The following is a 27568-nucleotide window of genomic DNA, read 5'->3' as shown; positions in this document are numbered from 1 at the left end:
CCTATCGAGTCTGCACCGATCCACTTAAGACCTCAATTCCATCCTATCACCCTCACCCAGCAACCCAATAATCCTTTCTAACTTTTTGGACACTAAGGGCAATTAGGCATGACCAATTCCCCTAGCCAGCTCGACTTTATGCTGTGGGAGGAAACCGGAGCACCCGGGTTGAAATTCACGCAGACATGGGGAGAACGTGCAGACTCCGCACAGACAGTGACCCAAGCCGGGAATCGAACCTGGAACCCTGGAGCTGCGAAACTACTGTGCCACCTTGCTGCCCAAAATTTCGAAATACGTTTTTTCTGCGATGGCTGGGAATTGAACCCAGGTCAACTGCTTGGAAGACAGCTATGCTCACCATTATACCGCCATCGCTCACTGAAGAATTTTAAATTCTATCTTCATTGTCATTTCATTTCTAAACAGTTGTGCTTTAACTATTTTTGAACACCAGCCAGAGTCCTGTATCTGAGTGCCGTCCTTCTCCAAGCCTCTGGGGGTTAAGGAGCTTCGCGTCGTTGCATTGATCAGTTTGCTGCAATCAACAAAGACCGAACTCCCGCCGACCTGTTCCTCACATGAAGATATTGAGAGTCTAAGATCTGAGCGGCGTGAAGGATCCATTTAGCCAGTTGCATCCTTGCGACTGGAATCTCTCTCCACAGCTGCTTCTGGTGCTGCTTTCACAAACAAGTAGCCAGAAAACCCTTCAGTGTCCAAACAGGTGGACGTTCATCCAGTCAAGGCGGCAGAAGAGTTTTCTGGGAGATGTCGACTGAGACACCTCGACATCCAACCAGCCAGTCTATTTACAACAAGAGACGAGACATTTACCCGGAATCCTGGGATCATTCTTAATTCCTCAAATCGAGTCAAGAGCAGATTATCCAGTGATGAACTGGGCTTCTGCCTGTGGGATCTTGCTGTGCGAATATCAGCAGGAGTCTCATTCCAGGAGGCCACCGCTTCCCCATTGAATGGGAGGTATTGGATCGTCCTGGTGTTGCAAATATTGCTGGAGTAACGTAATCACGTGGAGGAAAAGGGAATGTCAGAAGTGGGATTCGAACCCACGCCTCCAGAGGAGACTACGACCTTAACGCAGCGCCTTCGACCGCTCGGCCATCCTGACGCACTGTGACCAAAGATATGCTCCATGCGCAAATCGATTTAAATTTAATTTTCATCTTCATTTCATTTCAAACTAGATGTGGTTGTATTATTTTTGAACGCCAGCCAGACTCTTGCATCTGAGTGCGATCGTTCTCCAACGCGCTGTGTGTTAAGGAGCTCTCATTTCTTCATTGATCAGTTTGCTCCAATCAACAAAGTCCGTACTGCCGTTTAACTGTTCCTTACACGAAGGTATTACGAGTCTAAGATCTGAGAGGCGGGAAGGATCTAATGAGACAGTTGCATTCTGGCGACTGGAATCTCTCTGCACAGCTGCATCTGGTGCTGCTTTCACAGACAAGTAGCCGAATAACGCCTCCAGTGCCAAACACGAGGATGTTCATGCTGTAAAGGCGGCAGAAGAACTTTCTGGAAGAAGCCAGTTGATTCACGCCCGACAATCCAACCAGCCAGACTATTTACAACAAGGGAAGTGGAAATTTACCCGGAGTCCTGGGATCAGTATTAATTCCTCAACCAGAGTCACTGAGCAGATCATCCCGTCATGAACTGGGCTTCTGACTGTGGGGTCTTGCAGTGCGAATTTAAGTACGAATCTCGCGTCCCGGGGCGACCGCTTCCCCATTGAATGGGAGGTATGAGATATTCCTGGGGTTGAACAATTTTTGGAGAAATGTAACCTCGTGGAAAAAAAGGCAATGTCAGAAGTAGGATTCGAACCCACGCCTCCAGAGGAGACTGCGTCCTTAACGCCGCGCCTTCGGCCGCTCGGCCACCCTGACGAGCTGCAGAAACTGTGATGCTCGGTGCACAAATAGACATAGAACATACAGTGCAAAAGGAGTCCATTCGGCCCATCGAGTCTGCACCGATCCACTTAAGACCTCAATTCCATCCTATCACCCTCACCCCGCAACCCAATAATCCTTCCTACCTTTTTGGACACTAAGGGCAATTACGCATGACCAATTCCCCTAGCCAGCTCGTCTTTATGCCGTGGGCGGAAACCGGAGCACCCGGGGTGAAATTCACGCAGACATGGGGAGAACGTGCAGACTCCGCACAGACAGTGACCCAAGCCGGGAATCGAACCTGGAACCCTGGAGCTGTGAAACAACTGTGCTACCTTGCTGCCCAAAATTTCGAAATAAGTTTTTTCTGCGATGGCTGGGAATTGAACCCAGGTCAACTGCTTGGAAGGCAGCTATGCTCACCATTATACCACCATCGCTCACTGAAGAATTTTAAATTCTATCTTCATTGTCATTTCATTTCTAATCAGTTGTGCTTTTCCTATTTTTGAACACCAGCCAGAGTCCTGCATCTGAGTGCCGTCCTTCTCCAAGCCGCTGGGGTTAAGGAGCTTCGCGTCGTTGCATTGATCAGTTTGCTGCAATCAACAAAGACCGAACTCCCGCCGACCTGTTCCTCACATGAAGATATTGAGAGTCTAAGATCTGAGCGGCGTGAAGGATCCAATTATACAGTTGCATCCTTGCGACTGGAATCTCTCTCCACAGCTGCTTCTGGTGCTGCTTTCACAAACAAGTAGCCAGAAAACCCTTCAGTGTCCAAACAGAAGGACGTTCATCCAGTAAAGGCGGCAGAAGAGTTTTCTGGGAGATGTCGACTGAGACACCTCGACAATCCAACCAGCCAGACTATTTACAACAAGAGACGAGACATTTACCAGGAATCCTGGGATCATTATTAATTCCTCAAATAGAGTCATGAGCAGATTATCCAGTGATGCACTGGGCTTTTGCCTGTGGGGTCTTGCTGTGCGTATATCAGCAGGAATCTCATTCCAGGAGGCCACCGCTTCCCCATTGAATGGGAGGTATTGGATCGTCCTGGTGTTGCAAATATTGCTGGAGAAACGTAACCACGTGGAGGAAAAGGGAATGTCAGAAGTGGGATTCGAACCCACGCCTCCAGAGGAGACTGCGACCTTAACGCAGCGCCTTCGACCGCTCGGCCATCCTGACGCACTGCGGCCAAAGATATGCTCCATGCGCAAATCGATTTAAATTTAATTTTCATCTTCATTTCATTTCAAACTAGATGTGGTTTTACTATTTTTGAACGCCAGCCAGACTCTTGCGTCTGAGTGCGATCGTTCTCCAACGCGCTGTGTGTTAAGGAGCTCTCATTTCTGCATTGATCAGTTTGCTCCAATCAACAAAGTCCGTACTGCCGTCTAACTGTTCCTTCCACGAAGGTATTAAGAGTCTAAGATCTGAGTGGCGGGAAGGATCCAATGAGACAGTTGCATCCTGGCGACTGGAATCTCTCTGCACAGCTGCATCTGGTGCTGCTTTCACAGACAAGTAGCCGAATAACGCCTCCAGTGCCAAACACGAGGATGTTCATGCTGTAAAGGCGGCAGAAGAACTTTCTGGAAGAAGCCAGCTGATTCACGTCCGACAATCCAACCAGCCAGACTATTTACAACAATGGAAGTGGAAATTTACCCGGAGTCCTGGTATCAGTATTAATTCGTCAACCAGAGTCACTGAGCATATCATCCAGTCATGAACTGGGCGTCTGACTGTGGGGTCTTGCTGTACGAATTTAAGTACGAATCTCGCGTCCCGAGGCCACCGCTTCCCCATTGAATGGGAGGTATGAGATCTTCCTGGGGTTGAACAATTTTTGGAGAAATGTAACCTCGCGGAAAAAAAGGCAATGTCAGAAGTAGGATTCTAACGCACGCCTCCAGAGGAGACTGCGTCCTTAACCCGCGCCTTCGACCGCTCGGCCACCCTGACGAGCTGCAGAAACTGTTATGCTCGGTGCACAAATAGACATAGAACATACAGTGCAGAAGGAGTCCATTCGGCCCATCGAGTCTGCACCGATCCACTTAAGACCTCAATTCCATCCTATCACCCTCACCCCGCAACCCAATAATCCTTCCTACCTTTTTGGACACTAAGGGCAATTACGCATGACCAATTCCCCTAGCCAGCTCGTCTTTATGCCGTGGGAGGAAACCGGAGCACCCGGGGTGAAATTCACGCAGACATGGGGAGAACGTGCAGACTCCGCACAGACAGTGACCCAAGCCGGGAATCGAACCTGGAACCCTGGAGCTGTGAAACAACTGTGCTACCTTGCTGCCCAAAATTTCGAAATAAGTTTTTTCTGCGATGGCTGGGAATTGAACCCATGTCAACTGCTTGGAAGGCAGCTATGCTCACCATTATACCACCATCGCTCACTGAAGAATTTTAAATTATATCTTCATTGTCATTTCATTTCTAATCAGTTGTGCTTTTCCTATTTTTGAACACCAGCCAGAGTCCTGCATCTGAGTGCCGTCCTTCTCCAAGCCGCTGGGGGTTAAGGAGCTTCGCGTCGTTGAATTGATCAGTTTGCTGCAATCAACAAAGACCGAACTCCCGCCGACCTGTTCCTCACACGAAGGTATTGAGAGTCTAAGATCTGAGCGGCGTGAAGGATCCAATTATACAGTTGCATCCTTGCGACTGGAATCTCTCTCCACAGCTGCTTCTGGTGCTGCTTTCACAAACAAGGAGCCAGAAAACCCTTCAGTGTCCAAACAGGAGGACGTTCATCCAGTAAAGGCGGCAGAAGAGTTTTCTGGGAGATGTCGACTGAGACACCTCGACAATCCAACCAGCCAGACTATTTACAACAAGAGACGAGACATTTACCAGGAATCCTGGGATCATTATTAATTCCTCAAATAGAGTCATGAGCAGATTATCCAGTGATGAACTGGGCTTTTGCCTGTGGGGTCTTGCTGTGCGAATATCAGCAGGAATCTCATTCCAGGAGGCCACCGCTTCCCCATTGAATGGGAGGTATTGGATCGTCCTGGTGTTGCAAATATTGCTGGAGAAACGTAACCACGTGGAGGAAAAGGGAATGTCAGAAGTGGGATTCGAACCCACGCCTCCAGAGGAGACTGCGACCTTAACGAAGCGCCTTCGACCGCTCGGCCATCCTGACGCACTGTGGCCAAAGATATGCTCCATGCGCAAATCGATTTAAATTTAATTTTCATCTTCATTTCATTTCAAACTAGATGTGGTTTTACTATTTTGAACGCCAGCCAGACTCTTGCGTCTGAGTGCGATCGTTCTCCAACGCGCTGTGTGTTCAGGAGCTCTCATTTCTGCATTGATCAGTTTGCTCCAATCAACAAAGTCCGTACTGCCGTCTAACTGTTCCTTCCACGAAGGTATTAAGAGTCTAAGATCTGAGTGGCGGGAAGGATCCAATGAGACAGTTGCATCCTGGCGACTGGAATCTCTCTGCACAGCTGCATCTGGTGCTGCTTTCACAGACAAGTAGCCGAATAACGCCTCCAGTGCCAAACAGGAGGATGTTCATGCTGTAAAGGCGGCGGAAGAACTTTCTGGAAGAAGCCAGCTGATTCACGTCCGACAATCCAACCAGCCAGACTATTTACAACAATGGAAGTGGAAATTTACTCGGAGTCCTGGTATCAGTATCAATTCGTCAACCAGAGTCACTGAGCATATCATCCAGTCATGAACTGGGCTTCTGACTGTGGGGTCTTGCTGTACGAATTTAAGTACGAATCTCGCGTCCCGAGGCCACCGCTTCCCCATTGAATGGGAGGTATGAGATCTTCCTGGGGTTCAACAATTTTTGGAGAAATGTAACCTCGTGGAAAAAAAGGCAATGTCAGAAGTAGGATTCTAACGCACGCCTCCAGAGGAGACTGCGTCCTTAACCCGCGCCTTCGACCGCTCGGCCACCCTGACGAGCTGCAGAAACTGTTATGCTCGGTGCACAAATAGACATAGAACATACAGTGCAGAAGGAGTCCATTCGGCCCATCGAGTCTGCACCGATCCACTTAAGACCTCAATTCCATCCTATCACCCTCACCCCGCAACCCAATAATCCTTCCTAGCTTTTTGGACACTAAGGGCAATTACGCATGACCAATTCCCCTAGCCTGCTCGTCATAATGCCGTGGGAGGAAACCGGAGCACCCGGGGTGAAATTCACGCAGACATGGGGAGAACGTGCAGACTCCACACAGACAGTGACCCAAGCCGGGAATCGAACCTGGAACCCTGGAGCTGTGAAACAACTGTGCTACCTTGCTGCCCAAAATTTCGAAATAAGTTTTTTCTGCGATGGCTGGGAATCGAACCCAGGTCAACTGCTTGGAAGGCATCTATGCTCACCATTATACCACCATCGCTCACTGAAGAATTTTAAATTCTATCTTCATTGTCATTTCATTTCTAATCAGTTGTGCTTTTCCTATTTTTGAACACGAGCCAGAGTCCTGTATCTGAGTGCCGTCCTTCTCCAAGCCGCTGGGGGTTAAGGAGCTTCGCGTCGTTGCATTGATCAGTTTGCTGCAATCAACAAAGACCGAACTCCCGCCGACCTGTTCCTCACATGAAGACATTGAGAGTCTAAGATCTGAGCGGCGTGAAGGATCCAATTATACAGTTGCATCCTTGCGACTGGAATCTCTCTCCACAGCTGCTTCTGGTGCTGCTTTCACAAACAAGTAGCCAGAAAACCCTTCAGTGTCCAAACAGGAGGACGTTCATCCAGTAAAGGCGGCAGAAGAGTTTTCTGGGAGATGTCGACTGAGACACCTCGACAATCCAACCAGCCAGACTATTTACAGCAAGAGACGAGACATTTACCCGGAATCCTGGGATCATTATTAATTCCTCAAATAGAGTCATGAGCAAATTATCCAGTGATGAACTGGGCATCTGCCTGTGGGGTCTCGCTGTGCGAATATACGCAGGAATCTCATTCCCGGAGGACAACGCTTCCCCATTGAATGGGAGGTATTGGATCTTCCTGGCGTTGATCATTTTGCTGGAGAAATGTAACCACGTGGAGGAAAACTTAATGTCAGAAGTGGGATTCGAACTCACGCCTCCAGAGGAGACTGCGATATTAACGCTGCGCCTTCGACCTCTCGGCCATCCTGACGCGCTGTAGCCAAAGATATGCTCCATGCGCAAATCGAGTTAAATTTAATTTTCATCTTCATTTCATTTCAAACTAGATGTGGTTTTACTATTTCTGAACGCCAGCCAGACTCTTGTGTCTCAGTGCGATCCTTCTCCAACACGCTGTGTGTTAAGGAGCTCTCATTTCTGCATTGATCAGTTTGCTCCAATCAACAAACTCCGTACTGCCGCCTACCTGTTTCTCACACGAAGGTATTAAGAGTCTAAGATCTGAGCGGCGGAAAGGATCCAATTAGACAGTTGCATTCTGGCGACTGTAATCTCTCTCCACAGCTGCATCTGGTGCTGCTTTCACAGACAAGTAGACGAATAACGCCTCCAGTGTCCAAACACGAGGAAGTTCATGCTGTAAAGGCAGCAGAAGAACATTCTGGGAGAAGCCAACGGGTTCACCTGCGTCAATCCAAGCTGCCAGACTATTTACAACAAGGGAAGTGAAAATTTACCAGGAGTCCTGCGATCATTATTAATTCCTCAACCAGAGTCACTGAGCAGATCATCCCGTCATGAACTTGGCTTCTGCCTGCGGGGTCCTGCTGTGCGTATTTAAGCAAGAATCTCACGTCCTGAGGCCACCGCTTCCCCATTGAATCGGAGGTATTGGATTATCCTCGGGTTCAACACTTCGCTGGAGAAATGGATCCGCGCGGATGAAAGTTGAATGTCTGAAGTGAGATTCGAACACACGTCTCCAGAGGAGACTGTGACCGAAACGCAGCACCTTCATCCGCTCGGCCATCGGTACGCGCTGTGACAAACGGTGTGTTCCGTGCACGAATCGATTTAAATTCTATCGTCATTGTCATTTCATTTCAAACAAGAACAAAGAACAAAGAAAAGTACAGCACAGGAACAGGCCCTTCGGCCCTCCAAGCCCGTGCCGACCATGCTGCCCGTCTAAACTAAAATCTTCTACACTTCCTGGTTCCGTATCCCTCTATTCCCATCCTATTCCTGTATTTGTCAAAATGCCCCTTCCATGTTACTATCGTCCATGGTCCCACCGCCTCCTCCGGCAGCGAGTTCCAGGCACCCACTACCCTCAGTGTAAAAAACGTGCCTCGTACATCTCCTCTAAACATTGCCCCGCGCACCTTAAACCGATGCCGCCCAGTAATTAACACCCCTAGCCTGGGCAAATGCCTCTGACTATCCACTGTGTCTATGCCCCTCATAATTTTGTAGACCACTGTCAGCTCGCCCGTCAACCTCCGTCGTTCCAGTGAGAACAAACCGAGTTTATTCAACCGCTCCTCATAACTAATGCCCTCCATACCGGGCATCATCCTGGTAAATCTTTTCTGCACCCTTCATAAAGCCTCCACACCCTTCTGGTAGTGTGGCGACCAGAATTGAACACTCTACTCAAAGTGTGGCCAAACTAAGGTTCTATACAGCTGCAACGTGACGTGCCAATTCGTGTACTTAGTGCCCCGGCCAATGGAGGCAAGCATGCCGTATGCCTTTCTGACTACCTTCTCCACCTGTGTTGTCCCTTTCAATGACCTGTGGACCTGTTCACCTTGATCTCTCTGACTTTCAATACTCTCGAGTGTTCTACCATTCACTGTATATTCCCTACCTCCATTAGACCTTCCAAAATGCATTACCTCACATTTGTCTGGATTAAACGCCATCTGCCATCTCTCCACCCACGTCTCCAAACGATCTAAATCCTGCGGTATCCGCTGACTGTCCTCATCTCTATCCGCAATTCCACCAACCTGTGTGTCGTCTGCAAACTTACTTATCAGACCAGTTACATTTTCCTCCAAATCATTTATGTTTTCTACGAACAGCAAAGGTCCCAGCACTGATCCCTGCGGAACACCACTAGTCACAGCCCTCCAATTAGGAAATCACCCTTCCATTGCTGCACTCTGCCTTCTATGACCTAACCAGTTCTCGATCTAACTTGCCAGCTCACCCCTGATCCCGTGTGACTTCAATTTTTGTGCCGGTCTACCATGAGGGACCTTGTCAAAGGCCTTACTGAAGTCCATATAGATAACATCCACTGCCCTACCTGCATCAATCATCTTTGTGACCTCTTCGAAAAACTGAGTTTACCTTGACAATCCAACCAATCAAACTACTCACAACAAGAGAAGAGGAATTTTACCCGGAGTCCTGGGATCAATGTTAATTCCTCAACCAGAGTCACTGAGCAGATCATCCAGCCCTGAATTGGGTTTCTATCTGTACGGTCTTCTTGTGCGAATCGAAGCAGGAATCTCATGTCCTGAGGCCACCGCTTCCCCATTGTATCTGAGTTATTGGACCTTCCTGAGGTTGAACATTTTGCTGCAGAAATGTAACCTCGTGGACGAAAAGTTAATGTCAGCAGTGGGATTCGAACACACGCCTCCAGAGGAAACTGCCACCTGAATGCAGTGTCTACGATCGCTCGGCCATCCTGAGGCGCTCTGGCAGAAGCCCTGCTCCGTGCACAAATCGATTTGAGATCTTTCTTAATCATCATTTCATTCTAAACTCGATGTGATTTTCCTATTTTTGAACCACAGCCAGAGTCTTGCATCCGACTGGCATCCTTCTCCAAGCCGCTGGGGGTTATGGAGCTTCTCAACGCTGCATTGACCTGTTTGCTCCAATCAACAAAGACCAAACTGCCGCCGACCTGTTCCTCATTATTGAGAGTCGTAGATCTGAGCGGCGTGAAGGATGCAATTAGACTGTTGCATTCTTGCGACTGGAATCTTTCTCCACAGCTGCTTCTCTTGCTGCTTTCACAGACAAGTAGCCAAAGAACCCCTGCAGTGTCCAAACAGGAGGACGTTCATCCAGTAAAGGCGGCAGAAGAGGACTCTGGGAGAAGTCAACTGAGTAACCGCGACAATCCAACCAGACAGATTATTTACAAGATAAGAGGAATTATACCCGGAGTCCTGGGATTAATATTACTGCTTCAACCAGAGTCACTGAGCAGATTATCCATTCATTAAGTGGGCTTTGTCCTGTGGGAATTTAAGCACGAATCGCACGATACGAGGCCACCTCTCCCATTGCATGGGAGATATTGGATCATCCTGGGGTTGAATATTTTTCTTGAGAAATGTAACCTCGTGGAGGTAATGTTAATGTCAGATGTTGAATTCAAACCTACGCCTCCAGAGGAAACTGCGACCTTAACGCAGCGCCATCAACCGCTCTGCTATCCTGACGCTTTGTGGCAAAGGGTATGCTCCGTGCATAAATAGATTTAAGTTCGATCTTCACCGTTATTTCATTTCGAACGAGATGTGCTTTTCCTATTTTTGAACGCCAGCCAGAGTCACGTATCTGGGTGCCATTCTTCTCCAAGCCTCTGGCGGTTAAGAAGCTTCTCATTGATGCATTGATCAGTTTGATCCAATCAAAAAACCCGAACTGCCGCCGACCTGTTCCTCACACGAAGCTATTGAGAGTCTAAGATCTGAGCGGCGTGAAGCATGCAATTAGAGAGTTGCATTCTCGCGACTGGAATCTCTCTCCACAGCTGCTTCTGCTCCTGCATTCACAGACAAGTAGCCAAAAAACACCTTCAGTGTCCAAACAGGAGGAGTTTCATGCAGTAAAAGCGGCAGAAGAGGATTATGTGAGAGGTTAAATGAGTCACCTCGACAATCCAACCAGCCAGACTATTTACAACAAGTGAAGAGGAATTTTGCCCGGAGTCCTGGGATCCATATTAATTCCTCAACCAGAGTCACTGAGCAGATTATCCGGTCACTAGCTGGGATTTTGCCAGTGGGGTATTGCTGTGCCAATTTAAGCAGGAATCTCACGTCCTGAGGCCAACGGTTCCCCATTGAATTGGAGGTATTGGATGTTTGGTAGTTGAACATTTTGCTGGAGAAATGTAACCTCGTGGAAGAAAAGTTAATGTCAGAAGTGGGAGTCGAACACAGGCCTCAGAGAAGACTGCGATCTGAATGCTGCGACTGGGACCTTAAAGCAGCGCCTTCGAACGTTCGGCCACCCTGCCGCGCTGTGGCAACAGATATGCTCCGTGCACAAATCGATTTAAATTCTATCTTCTTCGTAATTTCCTTTCAAACAAGATGTGCTTTTCCTATTTTTGAACCCCAGCCAGAGACCTGCATCTGAGTGCGATCTTTCTCCAAGCCGCTGGGGGGGTTAAGGAGCTTTTCATTGCTGCATTGATCAGTTTGCTCCAATCAACAAAGACCGAGCTGCCGCCTACCTGTTCCTCACGCGAAGGTATTGAGAGTCTAAGATCTGAGCGGCGTGAAAGCTCCAATTAGACAGTTGCATCCTGGCGACTGGAATCTCTCTCCACAGCTGCTTCTGGTGCCGCTTTCACAGACAAGTCGACAAAGAACCCCTTCTGTGTCCACACAGGAGGAAGTTCATCTCATGTCCTGAGGCCACCACTTCCCAATTGAACCGGAGGTATTGGATCTTCCTGGGGTTGAACATTTTGTTTGAGAAACATAACCTCGTGGAAGAAATGTTAATGTCAGAAGGGAATTCGAACGCACGCTTCCAGAGGAGACTGCAAACTTAACGCAGCGCCTTCGACCGCTCGGCCATCCTAACGCTTTGTGACAAAACATATGCTCCGTGCACAAATCGATTTAAATTCTATATTCATCGTAATTTCTTTTCACACTTCATGTGCTTTTCCTATTTCTGAACACCAGCCAGAGTCCCGTATCTTAGTGCCGTCCTTCTCCAAGCCGCTGGTGTTTAACGAGCTTCTCATTGCTGCATTGATCAGTTTGCTCCAATCAACAAAGACCGAGCTGCCGCCTACCAGTTTCTCACGCGAAGGTGTTGAGAGTCTAAGATCTGAGCGGCGTGAAAGCTCCAATTAGACAGTTGCATCCTGGCGACTGGAATCTCTCTCCACAGCTGCTTCTGGTGCTGCTTTCACAGACAAGTAGACAAAGAACCCCTTCAGCGTCCAAACAGGAGGACATTCATCCAGCAAAGGCGGCACAAGAGGATTCTGGGAGAGGTCAACTGAGTCACCTCGACAATCCAGCCAGACAGGCTATTTACAACAAGAGAAGAGGAATTCGACCCGGCGTCCTGGGATCAATATTAATTCCTCAACCACAGAGCAGATCATCCAGTCATTAACTGTGCTATTGCCTGTGGGGTTTTGCTGTGCCAATTTAAGGAAGAATCACATGTTCTGAGGCCACCAATTCCCCATTGAATCGGAGGTATTGCATCTTCCTGAACTTCAACGTTTTGCTGCAGAAACGTAACCTCGTGGAGGAAAAGTTAATGTCAGAAGTGGGACTCGAAGCCACGCCTCCAGAGGAGACTGTGACCTTAACGCAGCGCCTTCGGCAGCTCGGCCATCCTGACGAGGTGTGGCCAAATATATGCTCCATGCACAAATCGATTTAAATTCTACCTGCACTTGCATTTCTTTTCAAACTTGATATGCTTTTCCTATTTCTGTAACCCAGCCAGAGTCCCGTATCTGGGTGCCATCCTTCTCCAAGCCGCTGGGGTTTGAGGAGCTTCTCATTGCTGCACTGATCTGTTTGCTCCAATCAACAAAGACGGAACTGCCGCCGACCTGTTCCTCACACGAAGGTATTGAGAATCTAAGATCTGAGAGGCGTGAAGGATCCAATATAACAGCTGCATCGTGGCGACTGGAATCTCTCTCCACAGCTGCTTCTGGTGATGATTTCACAGACTAGTAGCCTAATAACCACTCCAGTGTTCAAACAGGATGAAGTGCATCCAGTTAAGGCGGCAGAAAAGGATTCTGGGAGAAGTCAACTGAATCACCTCGACAATCCAACCAGACCGGCTATTAACAACAAGGGAAGAGAAATTTTGGCAGGCGCCCTGGGATCAAAATTAATTGCTCAAACAGACTCACTGACCAGATCATCTATCGTGAACTGGGCATCTGCCTGTAGGGTCTTGTTCTGCCAACTAAAGCAGGAATCTCACGTCCTGAGGCCACCACTTCCCCATGGAATCGAAGTAATGGACCTTACTGGGGTTGAACATTACATGGGGGAAAAGTTAATGTTAGAAGTGGGATTCGAACCCACGCCTCCAGAGGAGAGTGCGACCTTAACGCAGCGCCTTTGAGCGATCGGACATCCTGACGCGTTACGACAAAATATATGCCCCGTGCACAAATCTATTTAAATTCTATCTTCATTGACATTTCTTTCCAAACTTGATGTGATTTTACTATTTTTGAACCCCAGCCAGTGTCCTGTATCTGAGAGCCTTCCTTCTCCAAGCCGCTGGGGGTTAAGGAGATTCTCATTGCTTCTTTATCAGTTTTCTCTCATCAAGAAAGTCCGAACTGCCGCCTTGCTGTTCCTCACACGAAGGTATAGTCTAAGATCTGACCGGCGTGAAGGATCCAACTAGACAGTTGCATAGTGGCGACTGGAATCTCTCTCCACAGCTGCTTCTGGTGCTGCTTACACAGACAAGTATCCGAATAACCCCTCCAGTGTCCAAACAGGAAGAAGTTGATCCAGTAAAGGTGGTAGAAGAGGATTCTGGGAGAGGTCAACTGAGTCATCTCGACAATCCAACAAGACAAGCTATTTACACCAAGAGAAGAGGATTTTTACCCGAAATCCTGGGATCAATATTAATTAGTCAACTAGACTCACTGAGCATATCATCCCGTCATAAGACCATAAGACATAGGAGCGGAAGCAAGGCCATTCGGCCCATCGAGTCCACTCCACCATTCAATCATGGCTGATTTCAACTCCATTTACCCGCTCTCAATACAAGCCCTTAATTCCTCGAGAAATCAAGAATTTATCAACTTCTGTCTTCAAGACACTCAACGTCCCGGCCTCCACCGCCCTCTGTGGCAATGAATTCCACAGACCCACTACTCTTTGGCTGAAGAAATTTCTCCTCATCTCTGTTCTAAAGTGATTCCCTTTTATTCTAAGGCTGTGCCCCCGGGTCCTAGTCTCCCCTGCTCATGGAAACAACTTCCCTACGTCCACCCTATCTAAGCCATTCATTATCTTGTAAGTTTCTATTAGATCTCCCCTCAACCTCCTAAACTCCAATGAATATAATCCCAGGATCCTCAGACGTTCATCGTATGTTAGGCCTACCATTCCTGGGAACATCCATGTGAATCTCCGCTGGACCCGCTCCAGTGCCAGTATGTCCTTCCTGAGGTGTGGGGCCCAAAATTTCTCACAGTATTCTAAATGGGGCCTAACTAATGCTTTATAAAGCTTCAGAAGTACATCCCTGCTTTTATATTCCAAGCCTCTTGAGATAAATGACAACATTGCATTTGCTTTCTTAATTACGGACTCAACCTGCAAGTTTACCTTGAGAGAATCCTGGACTAGGACTCCCAAGTCCCTTCGCTCTTCAGCATTATGAATTTTGTCACCGTTTAGAAAATAGTCCATGCCTCTATTCTTTTTTCCAAAGTGCAAGACCTCGCACTTGCCCACGTTGAATTTCATCAGCCATTTCTTGGACCACTTTCCTAAACTGTCTCAATCTTTCTGCAGCCTCCCCACCTCCTCCATACTACCTGCCCCTCCACCTATCTTTGTATCATCGGCAAACTTAGCCAGAATGTCCCCAGTCCCGTCATCTAGATCGTTAATATATAAAGAGAACAGCTGTGGCCCCAACACTGAACCCTGCGGGACACCACTCGTCACCGGTTGCCATTCCGAAAAATAACCTTTAATCCCAACTCTCTGCCTTCTGCCTGACAGCCAATCGTCAATCCATGTTAGTACCTTGCCTCGAATACCATGGGCCCTTATTTTACTCAGCAGTCTCCCGTGAGGCACCTTATCAAAGGCCTTTTTGAAGTCAAGATAGATAACATCCATTGGCTCTCCTTGGTCTAACCTATGTGTTATCTCTTCAAAGAACTCTAACAGGTTTGTCAGGCACGACCTCCCCTTACTAAATCCATGCTGACTTGTCCTGATCCGACCCCGCACTGACAAGAATTTAGAAATCTCATCCTTAACAATGGATTCTAGAATCTTGCTAACAACCGAGGATAGACTAATTGGCCTATAATTTTCCATCTTTTTCCTTGTTCCCTTCTTGAACAGGGGGGTTACAACAGCGATTTTCCAATCCTCTGGGACTTTCCCTGACTACAGTGACTTTTGAAAGATCATAACTAACGCCTCCACTATTTCTTCAGATATCTCCTTTAGAACTCTAGGATGTATCCCATCTGGGCCCGGAGATTTATCAATTTTTAGACATCTTTGTTTCTCTAGCACTTTCTCCTTTGTGATGGATACAATATTCAACTCAGCCCCCTGACTCTCCTGAATTGTTGGGATATTACTCATGTCTTCTACTGTGAAGACTGACGCAAAGTACTTATTTAGTTCCTCAGCTGTTTCCTTGTCTCCCATCAGTAGATTACCAGGGACATTTTGGAGCGGCCCAATGTCTACTTTTGCCTCCCGTTTGTTTTTAATGTATTTAAAGAAACTTTTATTATCAATCCTAATGTTACTTGCTGGCCTACCTTCATAATTGATCCTCTCTTTCCTTATTTCTCTCTTTGTTATCCTGTTTGTTTTTGTAGCCTTCCCAATCTTCTGACTTCCCACTACTCTTTGCCACATTATAGGCTTTCTCTGTTGCTTTGATGCATTCCCTAACTTCCTTTGTCAGCCATGGCTGCCTAATCCCCCCTCTGATAACCTTTCTTTTCTTTGGGACGAACATCTGTACTGTGCCCTCAATTACTCCCAGAAACTCCGGCCATTGCTGTTCTACTGTCTTTCCCACTAGGCTCTGCTCCCAGTCGATTTTCGTCAGTTCCTCCCTCATGCCCCTGTAGTTACCTTTATTTAACTGTCACACATTTACATCTGATTCTATCTTCTTTCTTTCAATTTGGAGATTGAATTCTACCATATTATGATCACTGCCTCCTAAGTGTTCCCTTACTTTAAGATCTTTAATCAATTCTGGCTCATTACATAAAACTAAGTCCAGAATGCCTGTCCCCTCGTGGGCTCCATCACAAGCTGTTCCAAAAAGACCCCTCCTGTAAACATTCAATTAATTCCCTTTCCTTGGGTCCACTGGCAGCATTATCTACCCTGTCCACCTGCACATTAAAGTCCCCCATGATCACTGTGACCTTGCCTTTCTGACACGCACTTTCTATTTCGTGGTGCATTTTGTGACCCTGGTCCTGACCACTGTTAGGAGGCCAGTACATAACACCCATTATGGGGTTTTTTGCCTTTGTGGTTCCTCAACTCTACCCACGCAGACTCCACATCATCTGACCCTCTGTCGTTTAGTGCTATCGATTTAATTTCATTCCTAATTAACAAGGCAGCCCCGCCCCCTCTGCCCACCTCTCTGTCTCTTCGATAGGTTGTGAATCCCTGGAGGTTTAAATGTCAGTCCTGAACCCCCTGCAACCACGTCTCTGTGATGCCTACCACATCATACCTGCCAGTCATAATCTGGGCCACAAGGTCATCTACCTTGTTCCGTACACTGCGCGCATTTAAATATAGCACCTTTAATTCTCTATTGACCGTCACTTTTTGTTTTCTTAGTGTGGTGGACCTCGGTTTACTGAGGCTTTCCATACACTGTGTCATATTTTGTGGGACGGGGATTATCGTAACCTCTCCTGAGTTCTGTCTTTTCGTGCGTTTTTGTATTCCTAAGCAGCTACGCTTCCCACTGATTACTTCACCTCATGGTTCCCTGACTCCCCCCCCCCCCCACCCCCCCACCATTCTCTAGTTTAAAGTCCGACTGACCACCCTATTTACTCTTTTCGCCAGAACACTGGTCCCAGCTCGGTTCAGGTGGAGACCATCCCAACGGTATAGGTCCCCCCTGTCCTAAAACTGATGCCAGTGTCCCATGAAAAGGAACCCCTCTTTCCCACACCACTCTTTCAGTCACGTATTATCTTCCCTTATTCTTGCCTCCCTATGCCAATTTGCACGTGGCTCGGGCAGTAATCCGGAGATTTTGACCCTTGGGAACCTGTTTTTTAATTTGAATCCTAGCTCTTTACAATCTCTAAACAGGTCCTCTTTTCTAGACTTTCCTATGTTGTTGGTATCGACATGGACCACAACAACTGGGTCCGCCCCCTCCCTCACCCGTATCCTTTCAAGCCGGTCAGAGATGTCCCGCACCCTAGCACCGGGCAGGCAGCTTATCATGCGGGACCCTTTATCCTGCTCACAAAGGATACTATCTATCCCCCTGATAATAGAATCCCCTACAACTACAACTTGCCTATTTACTCCCTCCCCTTGAATGGCCTGCTGAACCATGGTGCCTTGGTCAGCTGACTCATCCTTCCTGCAGCCCTGTTCGCCATCCACACAGGGAGCAAGTGCCTCATGCCTGTTGGACAGGGTCAAGTGCTGAGGCTCCTGAGTTCCTGACTGCTGCTTCCCGTTACCTGCCTGACTTGCAGTCGCACCCTGCTGTCCCTGGCCACCGGCAGGATTTAAACTACTACTGTCATGAACTGGGCTTCTGCCTTTCGGGACATGCTGTACGAATTCAAGCAGGAGTCTCATGTCCTGAGGCCACCGCTTGCCCATTGAATGTGAGGTATTGGATCTTCCTGGGGTTGAACATTGCGTGGAGGAAAAGTTAATGTCAGAAATGGGATTCGAACCCACGACTCCAGAGGAGACTGCGACCTTACCGCAGTGCCTTCGACCGCTCGGCCATCCTGACGAGGTGTGGCCAAAGATATGCTCCATGAACAAATCGATTTAAATTCAACCTTCACCGACATTTCAATTCGAACTTAATGCTCTTTTCCTATTTTTTTTAACCCCAGCCAGAATCCTGTATCGGAGAGCCATGCTTGTCCAAGCCCCTGAGCGGTAATGACCTCCTCATTGCTGCATTGATCAGTTTTCTCCAATCAACAAAGACCGAACTGCCGCCTACCTGTTCCTCACACGAAGGTATTAAGAGTCTAAGATCTGAGTGGAGTGAAGGATCCAATTGGAGAGTTGCATCCTGGCGAATGGAATCACTCTCCACAGCTGCGTCTGCTGCTGCTTTCACAAACAAGCAGCCAAAGAACCGTGAAGTGTCCAAACAGGAGGAAGTTCATCCAGTAAAGGCGGCAGAATAGGATTCTGGGAGAGGTCAACTGAGATACCTCGACATTCCAACCAGCCAGACTATTTACTAGAGAAGAGAAACTTTACTCGGCGTCCTGCGCTTAATATTAATTCCTCAACCAGACTCACTGAGCAGATGATCGAGTCATGGACTGTGTTTCTGTCTGTGGGGTCTTGCTGTGCGGATGTAAGCAGGAATCCCATGTCCTGACGCCACCACTTCCCCGTTGAATCGGAGATATTAGATCTTCCTGGCGTTGAACGCTTTGCTAGAAACACATAACCTCGTGGAGGAAACGTTAATGTCTGAAGTAGGATTGGAACCCACGCCTCCAGAGAAGACTGCGACCTTAGCGCAGCGCCTGCGACCGCTCGGCCACGGTGCCACGTTGCGATAAAATATATGCTCCGTGCACAAATCTATTTAAATTCTATCTTCATTGTCTTTACATTCCAAGCTTGATGTGATTTTACTATTTTTGAACCCCAGCAGAGTCTTGTGTCTGAGTGCCATCCTTCTCCAAGCCGGTGGTGTTTAAGAAGATTCTCATTGCTGCATTGAACAGTTTTCTCTGATCAAGAAAGTCCGAACTGCCGCCTTACTGTTCCTCACACAAAGGTATAGAGAGTCTAAGATCCGAGCGGCGTGAAGGATCCAACTAGACAGTTGTATACTGGCGACTGGCATCTCTCTCCACAGCTGCATCTGGTGCTGCTTACACAGACAAGTAGCCGAATAACTCCTCCAGTGTCCAAACAGCAGGAAGTTGATCCAGTAAAGGCGGCAGATGAGGATTCTGGGAGAGGTCAACTGAGTCACTTCGACCACCCAACAAGACAAGCTATTTACAACAAGAGAAGAGGAATTTTACCCGGAGTCCTGGGATCAATATTAATTTGTCAACCAGACTCGCAGTGCATATCATCCAGTCATGAACTGGGCTTCTGCCTGTGGGGTCATGCTGTGCCAATTTAAGCAGGAATCCCATGCCCTGAGCCCACCGCTTGCCCATTGAATGTGAGGTATTGGACCTTCCTGGGGTTGAACATTTCGTGGAGGAAAAGTTAATGTCAGAAGGGGGATTCGAGCCCACGCCTCCAGAGGAGCCTGCGACCTTAACGCAGCGCCTTCGACCGCTCGGCCAGGCAAAACATATGCTCCGTGCACAAATCGATTTAAATTCTACCCTCACCGACATTTCATTTCAAACTTGATGCTCTTTTCCTATTTTTAAACCCGAGACAGAGTCCTGTATCGGAGAGCCATGCTTCTCCAAGCCCCTGGTCGTTAATGACCTCCTCATTGATCAGTTTTCTCCAATCAACAAAATCCGAACTGCCGCCTACCTGTTCCTCACACGAGGTATTGAGAGAGTAAGATATGTGTGGAGTGAAGGATCCAATTGGAGAGTTGCATTCTGGCGACTCGAATCACTCTCCATTGCTGCTGCTTTCACAGACAAGTAGCCGAAGAACCCTTAAATGTCCAAACAGCAGGACGTTCATCCAGTAAAGGCGGCAGAATAGGATTCTAGGAGAGGTCAACGGAGACACCTCGACATTCCAACCAGCCAGACTATTTACAACAAGAGAAGAGAAATGTTGCCCGGCGTCCTGCGATCAATATTATTTCCTCAACCAGGCTCACTGAGCAGATCATCCAGTCATGGGCTGGGCTTCTGTCTGTTGGGCCTTGCTTTGCGAATGTGAGCAGGAATCTCATGTCCTTACGCCACCGCTTCCCAATTGAATCGGAGGTATTGGATTTTCCTGGTGTTGAACGGTTTGCTGGAAACACGTAACCTCGTGGAGGAAAAGTTAATGTCAGAAGTGGGATTCGAACCCACGCCTCCAGAGAAGACTACAACCTTAACGCAACGCCTTCGACCGCTCGGCCATCCTGACGCGCTGTGATCACAGATATGCTCCATGGGCAAATCGATTTTAATTCAATTTTCATCTTCATTTCATTTCAAACTAGATGTGGTTTTACTATTTTTGAACGCCAGCCAGACTCTTGTATCTGAATGCCATTCTTCTCCAAGACGCTGTGTGTTAAGGAGCTCTCATTTCTGCATTGATCAGTTTGCTCCATTCTACAAAGTCCGTACCACCACTTGCCCAGTGAATGTGAGGTATTGGATCTTCCTGGGGTTGAACATTTCGTGGAGGAAAAGTTAATGTCAAAAGTGCGACTCAAACCCACGCCTCCAAAGAAGACTGCGACCTTAACGTAGCGCCATAGCCACTCGGCCATCGTGATGCGCTGGCGTCAAAAATAAGTTCCGTGTACAAATCGACTTAAATTCTATCTTCATCGTCATTTCATTTCAAACAAGATATGCTTTAGCTACTTTTGAACCCCACCCAGTGTCCTGTATCTGAGTGCCATCCCTGTCCAAACTGCTGGGGGTTAAGGAGCTTCTCATTGCTGCATTCATCAGTTTCCTCCAATCAACAAGGACCAAAGTCCCGCTCAACCTGTTCCTCGCACGACGGTATTGAATGTCTAAGATCTGAGAGACGTGAAGTATCCAATTGGAGAGTTGCATTCTGGCGACTGCAATATCTCTCCACAGCTGCTCCCTGTGCTGGTTTCAGAGACATGGAGCCGAACAACCCCTCCAGTGTCCAAACAGGTGAACGGTCATCCAGTAGAGGCGCCAGAAGAGTGTTCTGGGAGAAGTCAACTTAGTCACATCGACTGCAGTGTGGGTAGCTGAAGAACAGGTGTCCAAGACCGGATCAGACGGAAAGCAAAACTTTGGTACCAATAAAGAAAATCGCAGATGTGCTGCTGACAAATAGCAACTTGTTTCCGTTTGGTGTGAGTGAGAACACGAATCGCAGAGGATGCTTTCAATCCATCGACTTCTGGGTTATGGGCCCAGCACGCTTCCGCTGCGCCACTCTGCTCGTGGTTGACTCTCTTCGGGGTCGGACTTGAGGCAAGGTTTGAAGAAATCAGTAACAGCGTGATTAATGTTCCCAGAGAGTGAAACTTCCGTCACGAACTTCATTCTATGAAGGTGATTCCAGTCACTCCCCACGTTCCCATCAGAACAACGTCACAGAAGAAATCACATCACCTTCACAGAACAACCATTCCGCACGAAAATAAATTATCTGGACTATGCTGACCAGTATTAGTGTGTTCAAAAGTGTGTTCCTGTTGAAAGAAAAAATAAGGAAGTGAATAGTTGTGTGGCTACCGCAGGGCAGTAATGACGTAGCTCCTGGTTTAAGGACCAGAGTGCCGCAGCGGAAGCGTGCTGGTTCATTGGCCTGAGGTCGAGGAATTGAGGCTATTCTCTGCTATTTACATTCTCCCTCACACCAAAAGTAAACATAACGCAGATTCCTGTTTGCTTTGCAGCAAATACCTATCAGAAACTTTTTGCAGTCTCATCCCGACATTAGTCCTAAGAATGAAAGAGACAGCATGACACATTACAACATTGTAAAGCTCACACAGAGGGAACCACAGAGAAAATTCTTTAAAGTCTCAGACGATCTGACAGCATCTGTAGGGAGAGAAAAGAGCTAACGTTTAATGTCCAGGTGACACTTTGTCAAAGCTGGACGGAAACGTTATCCAGCAGTACCCCACAGAGGGGCAATATAGATATATGACGATATCCAGTAATAACTCACAGGGGGCCAATAAGGAAATAAATCTTTATCGAGCAATAAATCATCATAGAAACCGAGTTCCCAACTTCCCCTCTTGGACGGATGTGAACAATCCAACCTGCCAGACAACTAACAAGAAATGAAGACGAATTTGTCCCGGAGTCCTGGGATCAATATTCATTCCTCAACCAGTTTTACTGAAGCAGGTTATAGAGTCATGAACTGCGCTTTTGCCTGTGGAGTCTTGCTGTGCGTATTTAAGCGGAATCTGATGTCCTGAGACCAATGTTTTTACACTGAAAGGGAGGTATTGGATCTTCCTGGAGAAATTTAACCTCGTGGAGGAAAAGTCAAAATCAGGGGTGTGAGTGGAACCCACGCCTCCAGAAGAGACTGCGACCTGAACGTAGCGCCGTAGCCGCTCGGCCATCCTGATGCGCTGGCGTCAAAACTAAGTTCCGTGCCGAAATCGACTTAAATTCTATCTTCATCGTCATTTCATTTCAAACAATATATGCTTTTCCGACCTTTGAACACCACCCAGAGTCCTGTTTCTGAGTGCCATCATTGTCCAAGCCGCTTGGGGTTAAGGAGCTTCTTATTGCTGTATTGATCAGTTTGCTCTAATCAACAAGGGCCGAATTCCCACTCAACCTGTTCCTCATGCGAAGATATTGAGAGTCTCAGATCTGAGCGACGTGCAGTATCCAATTGGAGAGTTGCATTCTGGCGACTGCAATCTCTCTCCACAGCTGCTCCCGGTGCTGGTTTCAGAGACATGGAGCCGAACAACCCCTCCAGTGTCCAAACAGGTGAACGGTCATCCAGTAGAGGCGCCAGAAGAGTGTTCTGGGAGAAGTCAACTTAGTCACATCGACTGTACTGTGGGTAGGTGAAGAACAGGCGTCAAAGACCGGATCAGACTGAAAGCAAAACTTTGATACTAATAAAGAAAATCACAGATGTGCTGCTGACAAATAGCAACTTGTTTCCGTTTGGTGTGAGTGAGAACACGAATAGCAGAGGAATGTTTCGATCCATCGACTTCTGGGTTATGGGTCCACCAAGCTTCCGCTGCGCCACTCTGATCGTGGTTGACTCTTTTCGGGGTCGGACTTGAGGCAAAGTTTGATGAAATCAGTAACAGCGTGATCAATGTTCCCAGACGGGTGAAACTGCCGTCCCGAACTTCGTTCTATGAAGATGATTCCAGTCACTCCCCACTTTCCCATCAGAACAACGTCACAGAATCAATCACATCACCTTCACAGAACAACCATTCAGCACGAAACTAAATTATCTGAACTGTGCTGACCAGAATCAGTGTGCTCAAACGTGTATTCTTGTTGAAAGAGAAAATGAGGAAGTGAATAGTTGTGTGGCTGCCGCAGGGCAGTAATGACGTACCTCCTGGTTTCAGGAGGAGAGTTCGGTAGGGAAACCGTGCTGGGCCATTACCCTGAGGACGAGGAATCGAGGCTGTTCTCTGCTATTTACATTCTTCCTCATACCAAAAGTAAACATAACGCACGGTCCTCCTGTTTGCCTTGCAGCAGATACCTGTCAGAAATGTCTTTCAGTCACATCCCGACATTAGTCCCTGGAATGAAGATGGGAGCATGACACATTACAACATTGTAAAGCTCACACAGAGGGAACCACGGAGAAAATGTTTTAAAGTCTCAGCATGTCTGACAGCATCTGCAAGGAGAGAAAAGAGCAACTTTTCGAGTGCAGGTTACCCTTAGTCATAGCTGGACCGGAAACGTTCTCCAGTAGTACCCCACGGAGGGGCAATATAGATATATAACGATATCCAGTAATATCTCGCAGGGGGCCAATAAGGCAATAAATCTTTATCGAGCAATGAATCACAATAGAAACTGAGTTCCCATCTTCCCCTCTCGGATGGATGTGAACAGTCGAACGTGCCAGACTATTTACAAGAGAAGACGAATTTTACCCGGAGTCCTGGGATCACTATTACTTCCTCAACCAGAGTAACTGAAGCAGATTATCGAGTCATTAACTGGGCTTTTGCATGGACTTTGGGTAGGGTGCTCTTCCCAAGAGCCGGTGCAGACTCGATGGGCCGAATGGCCTCCTTCTGCACTGTAAATTCTATGATTCTATGATGTTGGGTCTTGCTGTGCGTATTTAAGCAGGAATCTCATGTCCTGAGACCAAAGCTTTCCCATTCAAAGGGAGGAATTGGAACTTCGTGAGGTTGAAAATCTCGCTGGAGAAATTTAACCTCGTGGAGGAAATGTCAATATCAGGAGTGGGACTTGAACCCACGTCTCCAGAAGAGACTACGACCTGAACGCTGCGCCTTTGACCACTCAGCCATCCTGATGCGCTGGCGGCAAAAGTAAGGTCCGTGCACAAATCGATTTAAATTCTATCTTTATCGTCATTTAATTTCAAACAACATATGCTTTTCCTACTTTTGAATCCCAGCCAGTCTCCTCTATCTGAGTGCCCTCCTTGTCCAAGCCGCTGGAGGTTAAGGAGCTTCTCATTGCTTCATTGGTCAGTTTGCTTCAATCAACAAGTACCGAATCTCCGCTCTACCTGTTCCTCACACGAAGATGTTGAGAGACTAAAATCTGAACGATGTGAAGCATCCAATTGGAGAGTTGCGTTCTGGCAACGGCAATCTCCTTCCACAGCTGCTTCCGGTCTTGTTTTCACAGAAAAGTTTTCACTTGATAAAGTTCCCCATGGTAGGCTTATGCAGAAAGTAAGGAGACATGGGATAGTGGGAAATTTGGCCAGTTGGATAACGAACTGGCTAACCGATAGAAGTCAGAGAGTGGTGGTGGATGGCAAATATTCAGCCTGGATCCCAGTTACCAGTGGCGTACCGCAGGGATCAGTTCTGGGTCCTCTGCTGTTTGTGATTTTCATTAATGACTTGGATGAGGGAGTTGAAGGGTGGGTTAGTAAATTTGCAGACGATACGAAGATTGGTGGAGTTGTGGATAGTAAGGAGGGCTGTTGTCGGCTGCAAAGAGACATAGATAGGATGCAGAGCTGGGCTGAGAAGTGGCAGATGGAGTTTAACGCTGAAAAGTGTGAGGTTGTCCATTTTGGAAGGACAAATATGAATGCGGAATACAGGGTTAACGGTAGAGTTCTTGGCAATGTGGAGGAGCAGAGAGATCTTGGGGTCTATGTTCATACATCTTTGAAAGTTGCCACTCAAGTGGATAGAGCTGTGAAGAAGGCCTATGGTGTGCTCGCGTTCATTAACAGAGGGATTGAATTTAAGAGCCGTGAGGTGATGATGCAGCTGTACAAAACGTTGGTAAGGCCACATTTGGAGTACTGTGTACAGTTCTGGTCGCCTCATTTTAGGAAGGATGTGGAAGCTTTGGAAAAGGTGCAAAGAAGATTTACCAGGATGTTGCCTGGAATGGAGAGTAGGTCTTACGAGGAAAGGTTGAGGGTGCTAGGCCTTTTCTCATTAGAACGGAGAAGGATGAGGGCCGACTTGATAGAGGTTTATAAGATGATCAGGGGAATAGATAGAGTAGACAGTCAGAGACTTTTTCCCCGGGTGGAACAAACCATTACAAGGGGACATAAATTTAAGGTGAAAGGTGGAAGATATAGGAGGGATATCAGAGGTAGGTTCTTTACCCAGAGAGTAGTGGGGGCATGGAATGCACTGCCTGTGGAAGTAGTTGAGTCGGAAACATTAGGGACCTTCAAGCAGCTATTGGATAGGTACATGGATTATGGTTAAATTATATAGTGTAGATTTATTTGTTCTCAAGGGCAGCGCGGTAGCATTGTGGATAGCACAATTGCTTCACAGCTCCAGGGTCCCAGGTTCGATTCCGGCTTGGGTCACTGACTGTGCGGAGTCTGCACGTCCTCCCCGTGTCTGCGTGGGTTTCCTCCGGGTGCTCCGGTTTCCTCCCACAATCCAAAGATGTGCGGGTTAGGTGAATTACCCAATGATAAATTGCCCTTAATGTCCAAATTGCCCTTGGTGTTGGGTGAAGGTGTTGAGTTTGGGTAGGGTGCTCTTTCCAAGAGCCAGTGCAGACTCAAAGGGCCGAATGGCCTCCTTCTGCACTGTAAATTCAATGATAATCTATGATTAATCTAGGACAAAGGTTCAGCACAACATCGTGGGCCGAAGGGCCTGTTCTGTGCTGTATTTTCTATTTTCTATGTTCTATGTAAAAGTAGCCGAAGAACCCCTCCAGTGTCCAAACAGGTGAACGTTCATCCAGTAGATGCGCCAGAAGAGTGTTCTGGGAGAAGGCAATCTCGTCACCTCGACTGTACTGTGGGTAGCTGAAGAACAGGTGTCAAAGAGCGGATCGGAGTGAAAGCAAAGTTTTGATACTAATAAAGAAAAAGGCAGATGTGCTGCTGACAAATCGCCACATGTTTCCGTTTGGTGTGAGTGAGAATATAAATAGCAGAGAATGGTTTCGATCCATCGACCTCTGGGTTATGGGCCCAGCACGCTTCCGCTGCGCCACTCTGCTCGTGGCTAACGTTCTTCGGCGTCGGTCTTGAGGCAAAGTTTGAAGAAATCAGTAACAACGTGAACAACGTTCCCAAAGAGGTGAAACTTTCTTCCCGAACTTCATTCTATGAATGTGATTCCAGTCACTCCCACTTTCCCATCAGAACAACGTCACAGAAGAAATCACATCACCTACACAGAACAACCATTGAGCACGAAGGTAAATTAACTGAAATATGCTGACCAGAATCAATGTGCTAAAACGTGTATTCTTGTTGAAAGAATAAATGAGGAAGTGAATAGTTGTGTGGCTACCGCAGGGCAGTAATGTTGTGTCTCCTGGTTTAAGGAGCAGAGTGCCGCAGCGGAAGCGTGCTGGGTTATTAGCCTGAGGTCGAGGATTCGAGGCTGTTCTCTGCTATTTACATTCTCCCTCACACCAAAAGTAAACATAACACACGTTCCTGTTTGCTTTGAAGCAAATACCTATCAGAATGTTTCTTGCAGTCTCATCCCGACATTAGTCCCATGAATGAAGAAGACATAAGAACATAAGAACTAGGAACAGGAGTAGGCCATCTGGCCCCTCGAGCCGGCTCCGCCATTTAATGAGATCATGGCTGATCTTTGGGGACTCAGCTCCACTCTCCGGCCCGTTCACCATATCCCCGAATCCCTTTATTCTTTAGAAAGGCATCTATCTTTTTCTTAAAAACGTTTAAAGAAGGAGCCTCAACTGCTTCACTGGGCAAGGAATTCCAGAGATTCACAACCCTTAGGGTGAAGAAGTTCCTCCTACACTCCGTCCTAAATCTACCTCCCCTTATTTTGAGGCTATGCCCCCTGATTCTGCTTTCCCCGACCAGTGGAAACAACCTGCCCGCATCTATCCTATCTATTCCCTTCATAATTTGATATGTCTCAATAAGATCCCCCCCCGCATCCTTCTAAACTCCAATGAGTACAGTCCCAGTCTGCTCAACCTCTCGTCATAATCTAATCGCCTCAACTCTGGGATCAACCTAGTGAATCTCCTCTGCAGTCCCTCCAGTGCCAATATGTCCTTTCTAAGGTAAGGAGGCCAAAACTGAACACAATACTCCAGATGCGGCCTCACCAACACCCCATACAATTGCAGCATAACCTCACTAGTCTTGAACTCCATCCCTCTAGCAATGAAAAACAAAACTCAA

General features: G+C 47.5%; 12 non-coding genes across 12 annotated transcripts; all 12 read right to left on the bottom strand.

The window, feature by feature from the left end:
* Positions 1 to 306: 306 nt before the first annotated feature.
* Positions 307 to 378, bottom strand: trnag-ucc (transfer RNA glycine (anticodon UCC)). Its single transcript has one exon. It is a non-coding gene; the product is annotated as a tRNA-Gly (tRNA).
* Positions 379 to 1052: 674 nt separating this feature from the next.
* On the bottom strand, positions 1053 to 1135 carry trnal-aag (transfer RNA leucine (anticodon AAG)). Its single transcript has one exon. It is a non-coding gene; the product is annotated as a tRNA-Leu (tRNA).
* A 701-nt stretch (positions 1136 to 1836) lies between these two features.
* trnal-aag (transfer RNA leucine (anticodon AAG)) lies at positions 1837 to 1919 on the bottom strand. The gene has a single exon. It is a non-coding gene; the product is annotated as a tRNA-Leu (tRNA).
* A 377-nt stretch (positions 1920 to 2296) lies between these two features.
* trnag-ucc (transfer RNA glycine (anticodon UCC)) lies at positions 2297 to 2368 on the bottom strand. The gene has a single exon. It is a non-coding gene; the product is annotated as a tRNA-Gly (tRNA).
* A 674-nt stretch (positions 2369 to 3042) lies between these two features.
* On the bottom strand, positions 3043 to 3125 carry trnal-aag (transfer RNA leucine (anticodon AAG)). Its single transcript has one exon. It is a non-coding gene; the product is annotated as a tRNA-Leu (tRNA).
* A 1160-nt stretch (positions 3126 to 4285) lies between these two features.
* On the bottom strand, positions 4286 to 4357 carry trnag-ucc (transfer RNA glycine (anticodon UCC)). Its single transcript has one exon. It is a non-coding gene; the product is annotated as a tRNA-Gly (tRNA).
* A 675-nt stretch (positions 4358 to 5032) lies between these two features.
* Positions 5033 to 5115, bottom strand: trnal-aag (transfer RNA leucine (anticodon AAG)). The gene has a single exon. It is a non-coding gene; the product is annotated as a tRNA-Leu (tRNA).
* A 1159-nt stretch (positions 5116 to 6274) lies between these two features.
* On the bottom strand, positions 6275 to 6346 carry trnag-ucc (transfer RNA glycine (anticodon UCC)). Its single transcript has one exon. It is a non-coding gene; the product is annotated as a tRNA-Gly (tRNA).
* A 675-nt stretch (positions 6347 to 7021) lies between these two features.
* trnai-aau (transfer RNA isoleucine (anticodon AAU)) lies at positions 7022 to 7104 on the bottom strand. The gene has a single exon. It is a non-coding gene; the product is annotated as a tRNA-Ile (tRNA).
* Positions 7105 to 17772: 10668 nt separating this feature from the next.
* Positions 17773 to 17855, bottom strand: trnal-aag (transfer RNA leucine (anticodon AAG)). The gene has a single exon. It is a non-coding gene; the product is annotated as a tRNA-Leu (tRNA).
* Positions 17856 to 20075: 2220 nt separating this feature from the next.
* Positions 20076 to 20158, bottom strand: trnal-aag (transfer RNA leucine (anticodon AAG)). The gene has a single exon. It is a non-coding gene; the product is annotated as a tRNA-Leu (tRNA).
* A 6164-nt stretch (positions 20159 to 26322) lies between these two features.
* On the bottom strand, positions 26323 to 26394 carry trnam-cau (transfer RNA methionine (anticodon CAU)). Its single transcript has one exon. It is a non-coding gene; the product is annotated as a tRNA-Met (tRNA).
* Positions 26395 to 27568: the final 1174 nt, after the last annotated feature.

This window comes from Scyliorhinus torazame, chromosome 24, assembly GCF_047496885.1.
Source record: "Scyliorhinus torazame isolate Kashiwa2021f chromosome 24, sScyTor2.1, whole genome shotgun sequence".
Classification (NCBI taxonomy): Eukaryota; Metazoa; Chordata; class Chondrichthyes; order Carcharhiniformes; family Scyliorhinidae; genus Scyliorhinus; species Scyliorhinus torazame.
This window is presented reverse-complemented; position numbering and strand designations above follow the sequence as displayed.